This window comes from Podarcis erhardii, assembly GCF_964252035.2.
Source record: "Podarcis erhardii genome assembly, chromosome: 4".
In the NCBI taxonomy this organism is placed as follows: domain Eukaryota; kingdom Metazoa; phylum Chordata; class Lepidosauria; order Squamata; family Lacertidae; genus Podarcis; species Podarcis erhardii.
In genome coordinates this window covers 75,227,182-75,241,135 of record NC_138508.1, presented here as the reverse complement: position 1 = coordinate 75,241,135, position 13,954 = coordinate 75,227,182, and positions in this window count along the sequence as shown.

Here is a 13,954-nt window from a genome sequence, read left to right as displayed (position 1 = left end):
ACACTGAGGTCCAGCACCAAGGGCCTTCTGGTGGTTCCCTCACTGCAAGAAGTGAGGTTACAGGGAACCAGGCAGAGGGCCTTCTCGGTAGTGGTGCCCAACCTGTGGAACACCCTCCCGTCAGATGTTGAGGTGATAAGAACTACACAACTTTTAAAAGACATCTGAAGCCAGCCCTTTATCAGGAAATTTTAAATGTTTGATATTATATTGGTTTTTTACATTCTATTGGAAGTTCCCCAGAGCGGCTGGGGCAACCCAGCCAGATGGGTGGTGTATTATTGATTGGGTGGAATCACTGATCACACTTTTGCTATGGAACTTCCTAATTTTCCTGTACAACATTCTTGGGGAAAGGTGATGGTTGCTGCAGGGCCACTGCAAGCTGACATGAAGCCTGCTTTCTGGCTCACATTTACTCTGTAGTAGACCTCACTATGTACAGTTGGGGCTCATTCTTAAGTAAATGTGGAGAGACTTTAGAGCACCTTATTCTTATACATATTTATTCAAGAGCATATCACTCTTTCTTCAGTAGGACACACTCTCCTATAAATGTGTTTTGGGTCACAGCCTAGGTCCTATATACACAGCTACTTGGGAGTATTTTCTAGTGGGGTCAGTTGTGCATCTGAATTGGCATGCACTAAGTGCAAGGTGCCAGATCATTGCAGTTTATTGCTCCATCTTTGAACAGAAAATCTGCTTCTAAAGGCTCCCTCAAACGTATGGCGTACCTCAGGGCATCATTCATCATAACCTACTTGGGAAAATGGGAGTTGGCAAAGGACACAGAAGGACTCAGCTGGCAAACCCCAGGGACATAGTACTTATTCTGTGAAGAGAAACTACCTAGGGGCTGAAGCAGTTAGGCTCCTTCTCAGGGACACTCATATTTACAGTGTCCAGAGGCAGACACTGAGAGAATATTAATTCACACAAGAACAGAACAATTCTCCCTAAGCTTTCTGCAGTGTAACTGTATCTTAGAAGGACCATTTACCTTCAAACACAATTTAAGGCAACTGTTGCAAGGAACTCCTGTAGCTGCAGGCTTCATTCTGCTTTGGCCCTTCCATCCAAAACTTAAGAGTGACCTTAAGATGGTCAGGCAACCTTCCTTTGTTAGGTGTATCTCTTCTGAATAACCCAGTGACTGACTGATGGCTGGGGGTTATGTAGAGATCTCTCTTGAGTGTCAGCCATCAGAACTAGGAGTCTCCTCAAGTGCATTTGTTCAGATGGAATGTACCGTAATTTTTGCTCTATAAGACTCACTTTTTCCCTCCTAAAAAGTAAGGGGAAACATGTGTGCGTCTTATGGAGCGAATGCAGGCTGCGCAGCTATCACAGAAGCCAGAACAGCAAGAGGGATTGCTGCTTTCACTGCACAGCGATCCCTCTTGCTGTTCTGGCTTCTGAGATTCAGAATATTTTTTCCCTTGTTTTCCTCCTCCAAAAACTAGGTGCGTCTTGTGGTCTGGTACGTCTTATAGAGTGAAAAATACGGTAACCTTGAACTGTGATAATGCCTCTCACTTGCCTGGGTGGAGGATGGCAAGATATGTAACAGTGCTGGGGAGTAGAAAACTGGCTTTTAGGTGGCAGTGATGTCACCTACTATACAGAGATAGGAGTCACATCTGTTCTGTTGTCAACTTTTACTCCTGGCACCACCTGCTTTTAACCCTGGAATCGTAGAATCTTAAAATTGTGGAGCTGGAAGGGACCATAAGGGTCATCTGGTTCAACCCCCTGCAATGCAGGAATCTTTTGCCCAACATGGGGCTCAAACCCACAATCTTGAGATTAAAAGTCTCATGCTCTACTGATGAAGACATGTGTAGCTCCTGGAAAAACTGATGATGAGGGAATGTGGCACTTGGGCTGAAGAATCCTCCTTCTGCCCCCACTCTAAAGGACGCCCAAACTCAAGTAGCACTATTCCTAGGACTATTCACCTTACTGAGTATACAACAGTGAGTTAAAATGGCTTAGAGCATCACCTAGAGTAACATGGTCCTTTGGACCAGCATGAGCTAGGCAAATGCTATCCTTTCTGTATGATTAAGCTGGTGTGTGAACTGTGCAAATGCTTTCGCTTCTGAACTTCTGTGGGAATTAGATGGTGATAATGTCTTGGTACATACCCAAAGAAGCTAGAAGACAAGGACTGCTCCTGGTGGAAAGCACTGAATGGGAGGGGTATGCTTGAAACTTGAAAAAAAAGTTTACTTTCTTCAGCTCAGCGGAACATGTGCTGCAGGGCTCAATCTCATTCACTTATTTCCATTGCACATCATTTGAATAAAGCTAATCAGCATCAAGGCCATTGCAATTAAGGTTTGTTATTTCTTTGCACTTCTGCACACTTGTGCAGTCTCCGGAGCCTTAAAGAAATCGTTTGTAAGCTGAGCCTATGCACACTGACCAGGAAGCAGTTCTATGATCATAGTGGGTCTGAACACCTGACTAAACACACTGTGAATATTTTGTAGATAGTCATGAGCTAAGAGAGAAGTTTATTCACTCCAGCTTATCCCAACACAGCATTCTTTTCATCACTGCACATGAGTTCTGCACCAGAATTTGGGGTGGTGTTGAGGAAACATAGCTAGTAGTTGAGCACATGCTTTGGATACAGGAGGCCCCATTTTCAGTTCACAGTATCTCCTGATTCAAAGATCTTGGGTAAGCAGGGCTAGCAAATACCTTGCTGGAGAGTTGCTGTAGTAGGTGATGCTTGGCTCAAGAGACCAATATGTGCTCATTTCCAGGGAACTGCCTAGTACATATGTATAGAGTTCCAGCCTGCTTTAATTTTCCCCGGGCTCTTGGCCAATCTTTTGCAAGTCCAGGTGCCATGTTGCTCTCCACCTCACAAGCTACTGCTGACCAAAGACCACATGTGACAACATGATATGGTTCAAATTAGGCCACACCTTAATCGATTACAAATGCAAGTTGTTTGGCAAAGGCATTGGGTTACAACAGATATCAAGCAGCCTGACTGTGGGATGATCCAACTCCCAAAAGACTGCAGTGATCTACCCATTGTCATTGGAGCGGGGAGGAGCTTTTTTTTAAGGGAGAGAGGCAAAAGTTGTTGAGCTTTTTTTTTTGGGGGGGGAACTATCCATTAACTACGATGCCAACAAGCGCACAAAACAGTAAAGCCCACTAACGTTGGCAGCAGAATATAAAAGACCGACCTTTTGATGCTATGTAGGTTGACCTATGGTATACATCAAATAGGCACCACCTCTCAGTGGAGTGCCATCTCAAGGAGTGGTATGGACCTAGCATGGGCATCCAGACAGAAGAACTCCTCATGGATCCCTTTAACGGAATACCTCTATTCCCATGGCTTGATCAAAATGACTTCATGGCTCACGTGGGGAGGCCTGATGGTCCGAATTTGGTACATGGATCTGTGGTTTCCCACTGCTGTGATATGATCTGTATACTATCTATAAAACAGAAATGCACTTTCAGAAAGACATATTCCTGGGAAGTGAAATGGGCATCTGATCTATGCAGTAGTGACAGTTGCTTTTCAGGGGTATCAGCATGTGTTCTTCTGGAGTTCTGTCCAATGCATTGCATGAGAAACCAACCTTTCGCGTATGTTCCAAAAACTGACTGCTTTAAGACCTTTGGCTTTCTGTCTGTCCAACCAAGTTGAATGGTTTGGCCCTTGAGTTGTAACAAATGCCTTTTCTCTGTTCCCTGTTGAGATCTCTCCAACATCCTACTGAGCAACACTTGTAGTCCCATCTCCATCCATGCCACATGGATTCCCACACTTTTTCTGCAGCCTCTTATGTTTCTGCCTAAGTCCACTCTTTGCCCTTAGTCTGTGTCTGTCAACTGGAACCTGGATTTCAAATAGCTTGTCCTATCCTTTCAGTCAAGCCTAGTCACTGGTGCAAACCCTGACGTACCTTGCATTTGTTTTGATTGTGACTCATGATTTACTCTCTCTCTCTCTTTTTTAAATGAATTTTTATTAAGATTTTAAAGGTTACAGAAAAAAATTTAAAAGAAAACAATTGAAGAAAAAACAGAAAAAACAGTACATATAAAAAAATCATCAAAAAACAGAAAAAAGAAGTAAAAAAACAAGTCAAGCCTTTAACTCACTTACATTCACTTATTTCCTTGACTTCCTCACGCCTCCCATTTTTGTATTCTAATTCAATTAGATATTCCAGCAAATCCTTCCAACTTTGTTTTTATCCTAATAATGATTTACTCTCGGCACAATAATGATAATAATAAAAACCAGTGATGATATTGCAGGATGTTATCCTTCCCAGGTCATCTAGACCTTGTTTTCTATCATTGGATTGTGCACAGTCTGTGATCTCCACGTTGCTTTGCCAGATTTCTTACTTTGTTCAAGAAAGGTGCACTGTTTGCATTTGCCATGGCATTGACTAATCCCTGCTTTAGCTACAGTCATCCACTAGATGGTTTGCTTTTGTTTGTAATGGCATTTTCATAGTTCTTTCTGTGTCTGTATTTGCAGGCTTGATCTAAGATCAATGAAAAGCAACAGGGAGAATGTGCATAAATTTCAGTGATGTTTTCTACAAGTCTTCCTTATTTTATTTTATTTTATTTTGGTTTTTATTTTTTAAATCAGTAAATCATAATAGAATCTGATGAAATTGTAGTTAACTTTATAGCACTTTGTGTCATTTTACTGCTAAATGCAGTAATTTGCTTGAAATACCACAGGAGGAGTCCATAAAAGCTAGATGGTTTAACAACTACCTTTTATAGCTCTACGGTAGTTGTTTAATACAGATAATCAAAATTCCCACTTAGTTTCTAGCTAATTATTGACTGCTGACAGAAGAATTTTCTTGTGCACTTACTTAGCAAGGGAAGGTCGCATTCTCCAAAGTTTTTGCTATTTACAGCTTACAGAGAGATTTAAGTTAGATAAAAAGACTTTCAGTATCAGAACAAAAAAAGATAGACTTTGAAATATAGTTGTGTACAGATGATGAACATGTCATTGTGAAAATGTACAAATTACTCTTTAAATTTGAAATACAAAAAAGAACAAGTTAAATAATGTTTAATTAAATTGGCAAAATAACTTTGGGTATAATATACAGATGGAACAATGGGAGCATATGGGATTATAGGGTTAAAATATGATTGAAAGGAAAATTTTAATAAAATGGTGTACCATTGGTATTTAACTCCTCAGATGTTATTTAGAATGTATAAAAATATTCCAAATACTTGCTGGAAGTTTAAAGATGGAAGTTTAAAGGGTGACACTGTGGTCTAAACCACTGAGCCTTGGGCTTGCAGATCAAAAGGTCGCGGTTCGAATCCCCATGATGGGGTGAGCTCCTGTTGCTCAGTCCCAGCTCCTGCCAACCTAGCAGTTTGAAAGCATGCCAAAAAGTGCAAGTAGATTTATAGGTACTGCTCCATCGGGAAGGTAAACGGCATTTCCGTGTGCTGCTCTGTTGTTGGTGTTCCATTGCGCCAGAAGCGGCTTAGTCATGCTGGCCACATGACCCAGAAAAACTGTCTGTGGAGCAGACAAACGCCAGCTCCCTCGGCCTGTAAAGCGAGATGAGCACTGCAACCTCAGAGTTGTTTGCAACTGGACTTAACGGTCAGGGGTCCCTTTACCTTTTACCTTTACCTTTAAAGAACATGAAGGGACATTCTATCATGCTTGGGGGGGGGATGTAAAAAAGCTATTAAAAATGGATACAAATTCAAACAATGATACGGAGAATCTTGAAGTTTAACTTCCAATTGAAACCAAAACTCTTCCTGCTGGAACTTATGGACAAACAATTAGAAAAAGGACTTTATTCCAAGACATGATTCTGGCAGTGAGACTTTTATACACAAAAAGATGGAAAAACTCATGTTTCCCAACAATGGAAGAACGGTTGTTAAAATTATTAGACGTAGCTGAGATGGTGAAATTTACATGTTTAATCAGGGAAACATTGACTAAAGATTGGGAATCTCTTATAGACTCTGTGTGTGAAAAAGAAAATGAACTAATGACATTTGGGTTTGAAGACTGAAGGTAATGTTGGTTTATAGAAAGTGGTTTTATTAGGTGTAACACTGGAATGGATGAATTGAATAACATTTACAAATAGCTGATAGATGAGGAACAGGAAGTTCTTTCTTTCTTTTTCTTTTGTTGTGGTTTGTGCTTTTATCTAGATTACGTAACTTTTTACTTTGACAAAAAAGATATTTGATAAAAATTTCTGTATACCTTTTTCTTATTCTAATAAAATCTATGAAGGATGAGGAGGAGGAAGGGGAAAAAAAAAGAGTTTTCTTGTTCCTGCTCAGGAATGATCTGATAACTGAGTCAGGTGATCTGTTGACAAAAATAATTAAAATCCATATGTTCCCATACATATCCTAAGGAAGATTACTGAATAAACAGAAATGCTCAAAGGATGATTATTCTTTTCAAAGGTTTGCTTATAAGGATCTCCATCTGTTACTGCTACTTATGTGTTGTCTTGTGTTCTGCTCTCCAGAATGGCTAGTGCTGTCTTCTTACTCCAGTTATATTAAAAGGTCAGAGATGAAGGGGAAAGTTCCTCAGCATATCACTTTATCATCATTGATGTCACCATCTTCAACAAAGAAAGCAGGGAAAGAAAGGACTTGTGAGTTCTCTGTGACTTTCCACATCAATGGCCTGTAACTCTTGGGTTTTCATTTCCTCACCTGCAATTAGCTTTGGTATTGAAATGAAATGTGACTTGAACTGAAGATCTTCTCTGTTGTGGTTGTTCTTAAAATTAGGAATTGGTTTCAGAAATTCGCCCTAGTGAACCATTTTTCAAATCCTAAGTATTTTGAACTATTCAAATCACACTTTTTTGCAACTTTGTTTTCCACTAAATTGACATTACAGTGGTACCTCGAGTTACAAACGCCTCAGGTTACAAACTCTTCAGGTTACAAACTCCACTAACCTGGAAGAATTACCTCGAGCTGAGAACTTTGCCCCAGGATGAGAACGGAAATTGTGTGCTGGCAGTGCAGCAGCAGCAAGAGGCCCCATTAGCGAAAGCACGGCTCTAGTTAAGAACAGTTTCAGGTTAAGAACGGACCTCCAGAATGAATTAAGTTCGTAACTAGACGTACCACTATAATTTGTATAAAGTCTTTTTAGTTGTTTGTTCTAATAGATTAAAAATTGTTAATCCTCTAAAGTACTTGTTGGCAAATCTGTATCTAACTAGAGTGGGCGGCTGCCTCTTGGGCTACACAATGGAGAATCAACGATCTGTCGATATTTGGTTAAATAAAAACAGAATTTGCTGAAGGCCTACATTCAAACACGGGGCTAAGTAAGAGGGAAGCCCCTGCAGAGCTTTAAAGTCACAAAAGTAGTGTAGCAAGAGAATAATAGGTTGTTAGACTTTTTAAATATCTCATTCTAGTTGCTACCAGAGCTTCCCCGTTTCTACCCCTCTCACAGTGAAAAGTCCATACAGTTTTATAAGTTTAAAATGGCTTTACTTACAAAACTTCCAAAGGTCAGATTCATGCATTTATCCATGCAACAGCAAGTAAACACAAGAATTCCTGGGATATAAAACATAGCAAAATAGTGGAATATAATTACGCGGTTTGAGCTTGTAGCAAGCAAGCTGAGGCATGTCCTATCTAGGTGAGTTCATGTGGTGAAAGAAGAACAAAGGAGGAATCTTAACTTTCATCCTTCCAGGAGAGGGATGTGACCTAGCTGAGTCTAGGAATACAGAACTGTGGTCTTAACCCCATCATGCATTAACTAGCCTTAAGCTTGCTAGTTATATTTGACTGCAATTTCCCATAGGATCACTATGCCATCAATGTATGCCTACATGGTTGGGGTGCCTATTGGCATCACAGAGGTCAAAATGTTGTATCCAGAAAAATCAAACATCTCCTTTCACTTTCCGTTGCCCTTAACAACTTCCTGCTGAGCAATCTGAAAAAAATATCTGCATTGTTTGAGAGGAGCCACAATACAGTGGTACCACGGGTTACATACGCTTCAGGTTACACACTCCGCTAACCCAGAAATAGTCCTTCAGGTTAAGAACTTTGCTTCAGGATAAGAACAGAAATCGGGCTCCGGTGGCCCCATTAGCTAAAGTGGTGCTTCAGGTTAAGAACTGTTTCAGGTTAAGAACGGTCCTCCAGAATGAATTAAGTACTTAACCCAAGGTACCACTGTACTAGCTCAATTGCTTTCTGAGGTAAACTATAAATTACTGCTGCTTCCTTCAATGGGTATTCTTTTGGTTTGTTGTGCACACTGACATAAAGACATCTCTCTCTCTTTTTCCTATGACCTCTTCCAGGTAGGTGCAAGATGGAAAACTGATGGCTGTGGTACCACCAAGTTGCTGATCAATATAAAAGATGCTCAAATACTCTCTCCCACCCCCCACCCCCCGATTCTCCCTATGCAACTCTCTTTCACATGCTCTCACCTATCTGAAAAGAACACAATCTTAACCTACAGCACTGGCTGGGTAAGTACGAACTTTATTCCAAAATGTCAGGAAAGGTAGATGAAAGGTCATGCTTGGAAACTCAGATATTCTTTTTGAAAACTAGGGGGACAGAGCGGGGGAACTGAGGAATCTGCGAGGAGGCCAAACCTTCAGTAAGGCTAGGAAAAAGCAAGCCTACGATTCTTATTCAAATTACTCTGATCACTTTATCAAGGCAGTTATAACGATATTCTCATGCCATTCTTAATCCACATTATTTTCTATTATACTGCTGATTTTCCTTGACGTTCTTATGTCTTTCTTCAAATGAAATAATGGGCTGAATCCAACAAAGTACTTCCATTTGAACTCAAGAGGTGGAATTTCCCTTCCCTCTCCTCCCTGTATGTCCCCCTCCTCCAGATCTGTTTTTGGGTTGCCTCAATCCTGCTAAGTAGATGGGGACATTTGAGAAGAGGAGAGGAAGGGGAAGTTCTGTTGAGCAACCCAATGTTATTTTCTATATGAAAACAGCATTATTTACTGAATTGTGTTTCAATTTGTTTCAGTAACAATCTGGTGTCTGTGGCCCTTATCTTTGGTTATGTTTTACTCCCTGGCAGAGCATAGTGTTTGGGGGCTATAGGGGCAGTTGCCTCAGGCACAAAATTGTTAGGGGTGCAAAATTTCAACACCTGGTGCTGCCTCAAGACAGTTGTGTGCTTCTGTCGCTGGGCTCCATTGAAAATGGCTTCCCCATGCAAACCAGGAAGTGACCTCTCCAGACGATGGAATTATTATTCTTTTCTTATCTCTGTGGCTGCAATCTCCTGGGTGATGTGGACACCATTAGGCATATTGAATGTGTATGTATACTCCATCTGTTTTCCTCCCACCCCTCCATATGGCCCCGGGCACTGGCAACCCATGCTATACCACTGCTCCTTGGGCCCATGGGTCGCTAAGGTGCACCAGATTGACACACCATTGGGAGTGGCTATTGGGAGCAGCCACTAGGAGATTAGGTGCCATCTAGCAAAGAATGCAGTGGCTAGGTTACTTGTGGTGGCAAACTACCACCAGCAGAGAACACCTTGGTTGTGGGATTTGCACCAGCTGCCAATCTGCTACCTGGGCAAGTTTTGGTTCTAAAAATATGAAGACCTCTATGCAGCAGAGCTTCTCTTTCAAGTCCCCCAAATATCAGAAGTCCATAGTAACTCAGAGCAGGGCTTTCAGTAGGGCTTCCCCTGTTCTGTGGAACAGCCTTTCTTCTGAGATACAACAGGCACTCACTATCTTTTCCTTTCATAAACAACTGAAGACATTTTTGTTTTGACAACCTTTCCCAGATGGCTGAAAAGGTCTCTGCCTTGGGTGTTCATTGTCTTTAAACCTATCTTTTTTGTTCTATTTTTTAAAAGCTGCTTAAAACACTTTTCACGGTATGTTTGTTAATCCCTTTCAGACACACGTAAAAGGCAATTTGATAATAATTAGAGTTATCATCATCATAATAATTTAATACTGCAGTGAAGGACGTTGCATGTTCAGCCACAGTGATGGAGCACTGAGCAATCAAGTAGGTCTTCTTCTTTGGTGATCACTTGTGGCCGAGCAAGATTGTCTTCCATGAACACAGTCTTAATGGTGTGTCTGTAAGTGACTATGGAGGCCAATTCTGGATCCACACGTCCTTACACAGTGGGGACATAGGTTTTTTGGCGGGAGCAGTGAGCGGTGTGCCTGCTTGCAGATAGCAGTACTCTGACTGCCTCACTTAATGGGATAGGTTTCAAACTTCTCTCTGCAACAACATATTTAAAAGAAGCCGATCATTCCTAAACCTACCTGACAGGCATTTCGGAATTTCTATTAAAGCACAATGGTCCAAACAGCAGCCCAAAGCAATAGCTGCTGTCTTAAGATCGATGGCAATTCTCCCATAAATAGAACTTCCTGTGGCTTGCTCCTAGCTTAATCTATGGGTGGGGAGGAATGGGCTCAGCTGGAAACAGCACAGCAGCAACAAAAGGCTTTCTGAGCAGCATTTCTTGGATCAGCTGCAAGAGGATCCTGCAGCTCCAAAAAAAAAAAAAAAAAGAAAGAAAGAAAGAAAGAAAGAGGCACAGCACAGTAACTTGTGGCATAGCTGGCAATTGAAGGGAGGACAGCTTCCCCACCTCACAGGGTAGTCTATAGAGGAAGGGGAGAAGTGCCTCAACTACAAAGTTTCCCTGGCTGTTCATTCTGTGCTGGTTGTGGGTATTGTGCAAGCTCTAACTAAACTGGTGTACTAGGCACATTGATGGCTCTTTGGAGCTGTCCGGAGTTCAAGTGCTGAAAGAGGATGGTTACTGGTTATGTAAGGGAAGAAAGCCCTTTGTCCCCTACACCTTATCTAGCCAGTTCCTCTTCCTTATGCTTCCCACCTCATTTCTGATTTAGCAGCCCACCACCCACCACAGAGGAAGCTCCCCTTTGAACACATCCTCCTGAAAAGCAACACATCAGGCAAAGCGACCAAATGCCTTCCTTCTGCAACAGATCTGTGAATCATGCCATCTCCTCTGCTACCTCACTCCTGCACCTCACAAATAGTTATTGATACAGAACAAGGCACTTACTGTCCAAGCAGCTTATCTGGCCAATGCAGAAGCCCACGCTGCATTTAAACAAACATTCCAAGTAGCAAATTAGCATGAAGCATATTGGTCGCAGCACTGAAAACAAGCAGGAATAAGAACCCTCCAATTGTAGGAACTTCTGTGTTTGAACTAGATTTGCCCTTCTGGCAACAGCCAAATGTAGCTTTTACAGCAGGTAATTATTAATTTGCATGAACTGTAATGAGGTAATGTAACCATGGGAATAGCCTCCTACGTGGAAGTAGAGGTTTAAAGACACCATTTCCAAAGAGGCAGCAAGCTTTAGAAAATCCATGCCACCCAGGAGAACAGTTCATGGGCAGACAGAAAGATACTGCCAATGCATTGGGATCAATGATGTCATCAGACAATCTGAATTGTTCAAGGCTCAATGCAGGACAACAGCTGGGAAAGGTGAATGTGGTGGGGTTTGCATTTGTTCCATGCTTTTTAATTTCTAGAGGCAGTGAAAACAGATCTGCCAGCTCCTTCCAGTAATATGTCTTCCCCTATTTTGGGGACATGTCATTGGAGGGCAGGCTACGGAGCCATGTTTTCTCCCAATGCCCCGATTAACCCCAGAAAACCTTCCCCTTTCCCCCCTTTACCTAAGGCATAGATTTTGCCTTTACTGAAGTTGGCAAGGGCTACTCAGATTTCTGCTGCAGTAGGCTAGACTGCAGGGACGTGGGTGGCACTGTGGTCTAAACCAGTGTTTCCCAACCTTGTGCCTCCAGCTGTTTTTGAACTACAACTCCCATCATCCCTAGCTAGCAACACCAGTGGTCAGGAATGATGGGAATTGTAGTCCTCAAACAGCTGGAGACCCAAGGTTGGGAAACACTGGTCTAAACCACTGAGCCTTTGGGGCTTGACGATCATAAGGTCGGCTGTTTGAATCCCATGATGGGGTGAGCTCCCGTTGCTTGGTCCCAGCTCTTGCCAACCTAGCAGTTCAAAAGCACGCCCCCAAAAGTGCAAGTAGATAAACAAGTACCGCTCCAGTGGGAAGGTAAACGGCCTTTCCGTGCACTGCTCTGGTTTCAGTGTTCCGTTGTGCCAGAAGCGGCTTAGTCATGCTGACCACATGATCCAGGAAAACTGTCTGTGGAGCAGACAAACGCTGGCTCCCTTGGCCTGTAAAGCGAGATGAGCACAGCAACCCCAGAGTTGTCTGCAACTGGACTTAGCTGTCAGGGGTCCTTTACCTTTACCTTTAGGCTAGACTGCACATAGTTGGATCTCACTTCACAAGGGTGAACATTCTCTCTCTCTCTCTCTCTCTCTCTCTCAGAAACGGAGATCCAAAACATCCTATGAACCTGCCCAAACCCATAAGTCCTCCCACCGACTGTAGGATTGCAGCCTATGATAAATGAATAAACAGAAATTATTTTGCATTTCATTCTACTTTTAGAATGACGGTCTACTTCTGATGTTTAAAAAAATGCAGGTTGTACTTACTGAATGAGGCCTTTTCTCTCTGTCCTACCAATATCTGCAGCACAGTTGGTGGGGACTCAAGTGAAGGACATCTTGGCGGCTGCTCCCTGTGAACTCTATGATAGTGTAGACCAAGCAGAGCTGCTTCTGTTGCTACATGGTAGTACAATTGGCTTTGATGCACTGCTGTATTTTGAAGGCTGTGGCTTAACTGTATTTGTGAACTTGCTTGCTTGCTTGCTTGTGGTTTTATTATATAAACTGCTCCAGGATTCTTATGAAGAGTCGTGCATCAAATGAAATCAATCAATCAATATAAAAACAGACAACTTTAATTAAGAAAAGCTGTTGTTAAAAAAAGCAACTCATTTTCAAAGACATGCATTTGAGTTCCCTTACCTTTCACTTCTCAATGGATCTGGGGCTAGTTCTGTGGTTCTGTATGGAAGAACAACCTACTGGCATCCAGTTAAAAGGGAGGAAGGCATGAGCCATCAAATTTGAGCTCATATATTACTACTTAATTTTCCCCTATTAAAACCAACAGAGTTTAGGGTGCAATCCTATTGATCTCAGTGGGACTTAGAGCTCACCCACATTTCTGCTTCTCCTGTGCTTGGAAGGCACTTGTCCGAGTGGTTATCCACTGGTCCCATACTTTCTAGGCATGAGTCAGAGTGGTTTTCTGTTTGCTCCATTGCTTTCTCCTGGAAAACACACTCTTTACCACTGAATCAAAGCAAGCATCAATCTGAGGAAAACTTGATTGGTGTTGCTCCAATTCAGTGGGAAAGATTGGTTTCTCCAGGGGAAATTGGTGAGACAAGAGGAAGTGTGGAGGAGCCCTTACTCCTAAATAAGTAGAGATTAATTAACAGCAACAAAAGTTTGATCTGTGGACATCAATGACAGATCTCCCATTCAGTAGTATGGGGGTTTCCCCAGTTAATAATTTCCCCAGTTAATAATAATGAGAGCTAGCAGAACAGTCCTAGCTAAAAGCTGGTCAAACGAAGAAGTCAAAAAGGAGGGGAGTGTGCTGCGTTACATCCTTTTGTTACCTGGACAGGTTAGGACACACCCACCTTCTATAACATGCAAAAGGAAGGATGCTCCAGCCAGGAGGAACAGGAAGTTTCCACTGGCTGAACTAAACATTCCCTCGCATGTTTGCTCTAGCATTACAAGGAATGTTGTACTTGACTGCCTCTCATGGATCATATCCTACACATTATAGGGATGGGGAAATATTTCCAACATACAGTGCAAGCAGTGCGTGTAGTCGGAGCAACTAAGGTAACTTTTACATTTGTTCAGTAGGCTGGTTTGTGCACACACCCTTCCATCCAGACAAGCAAG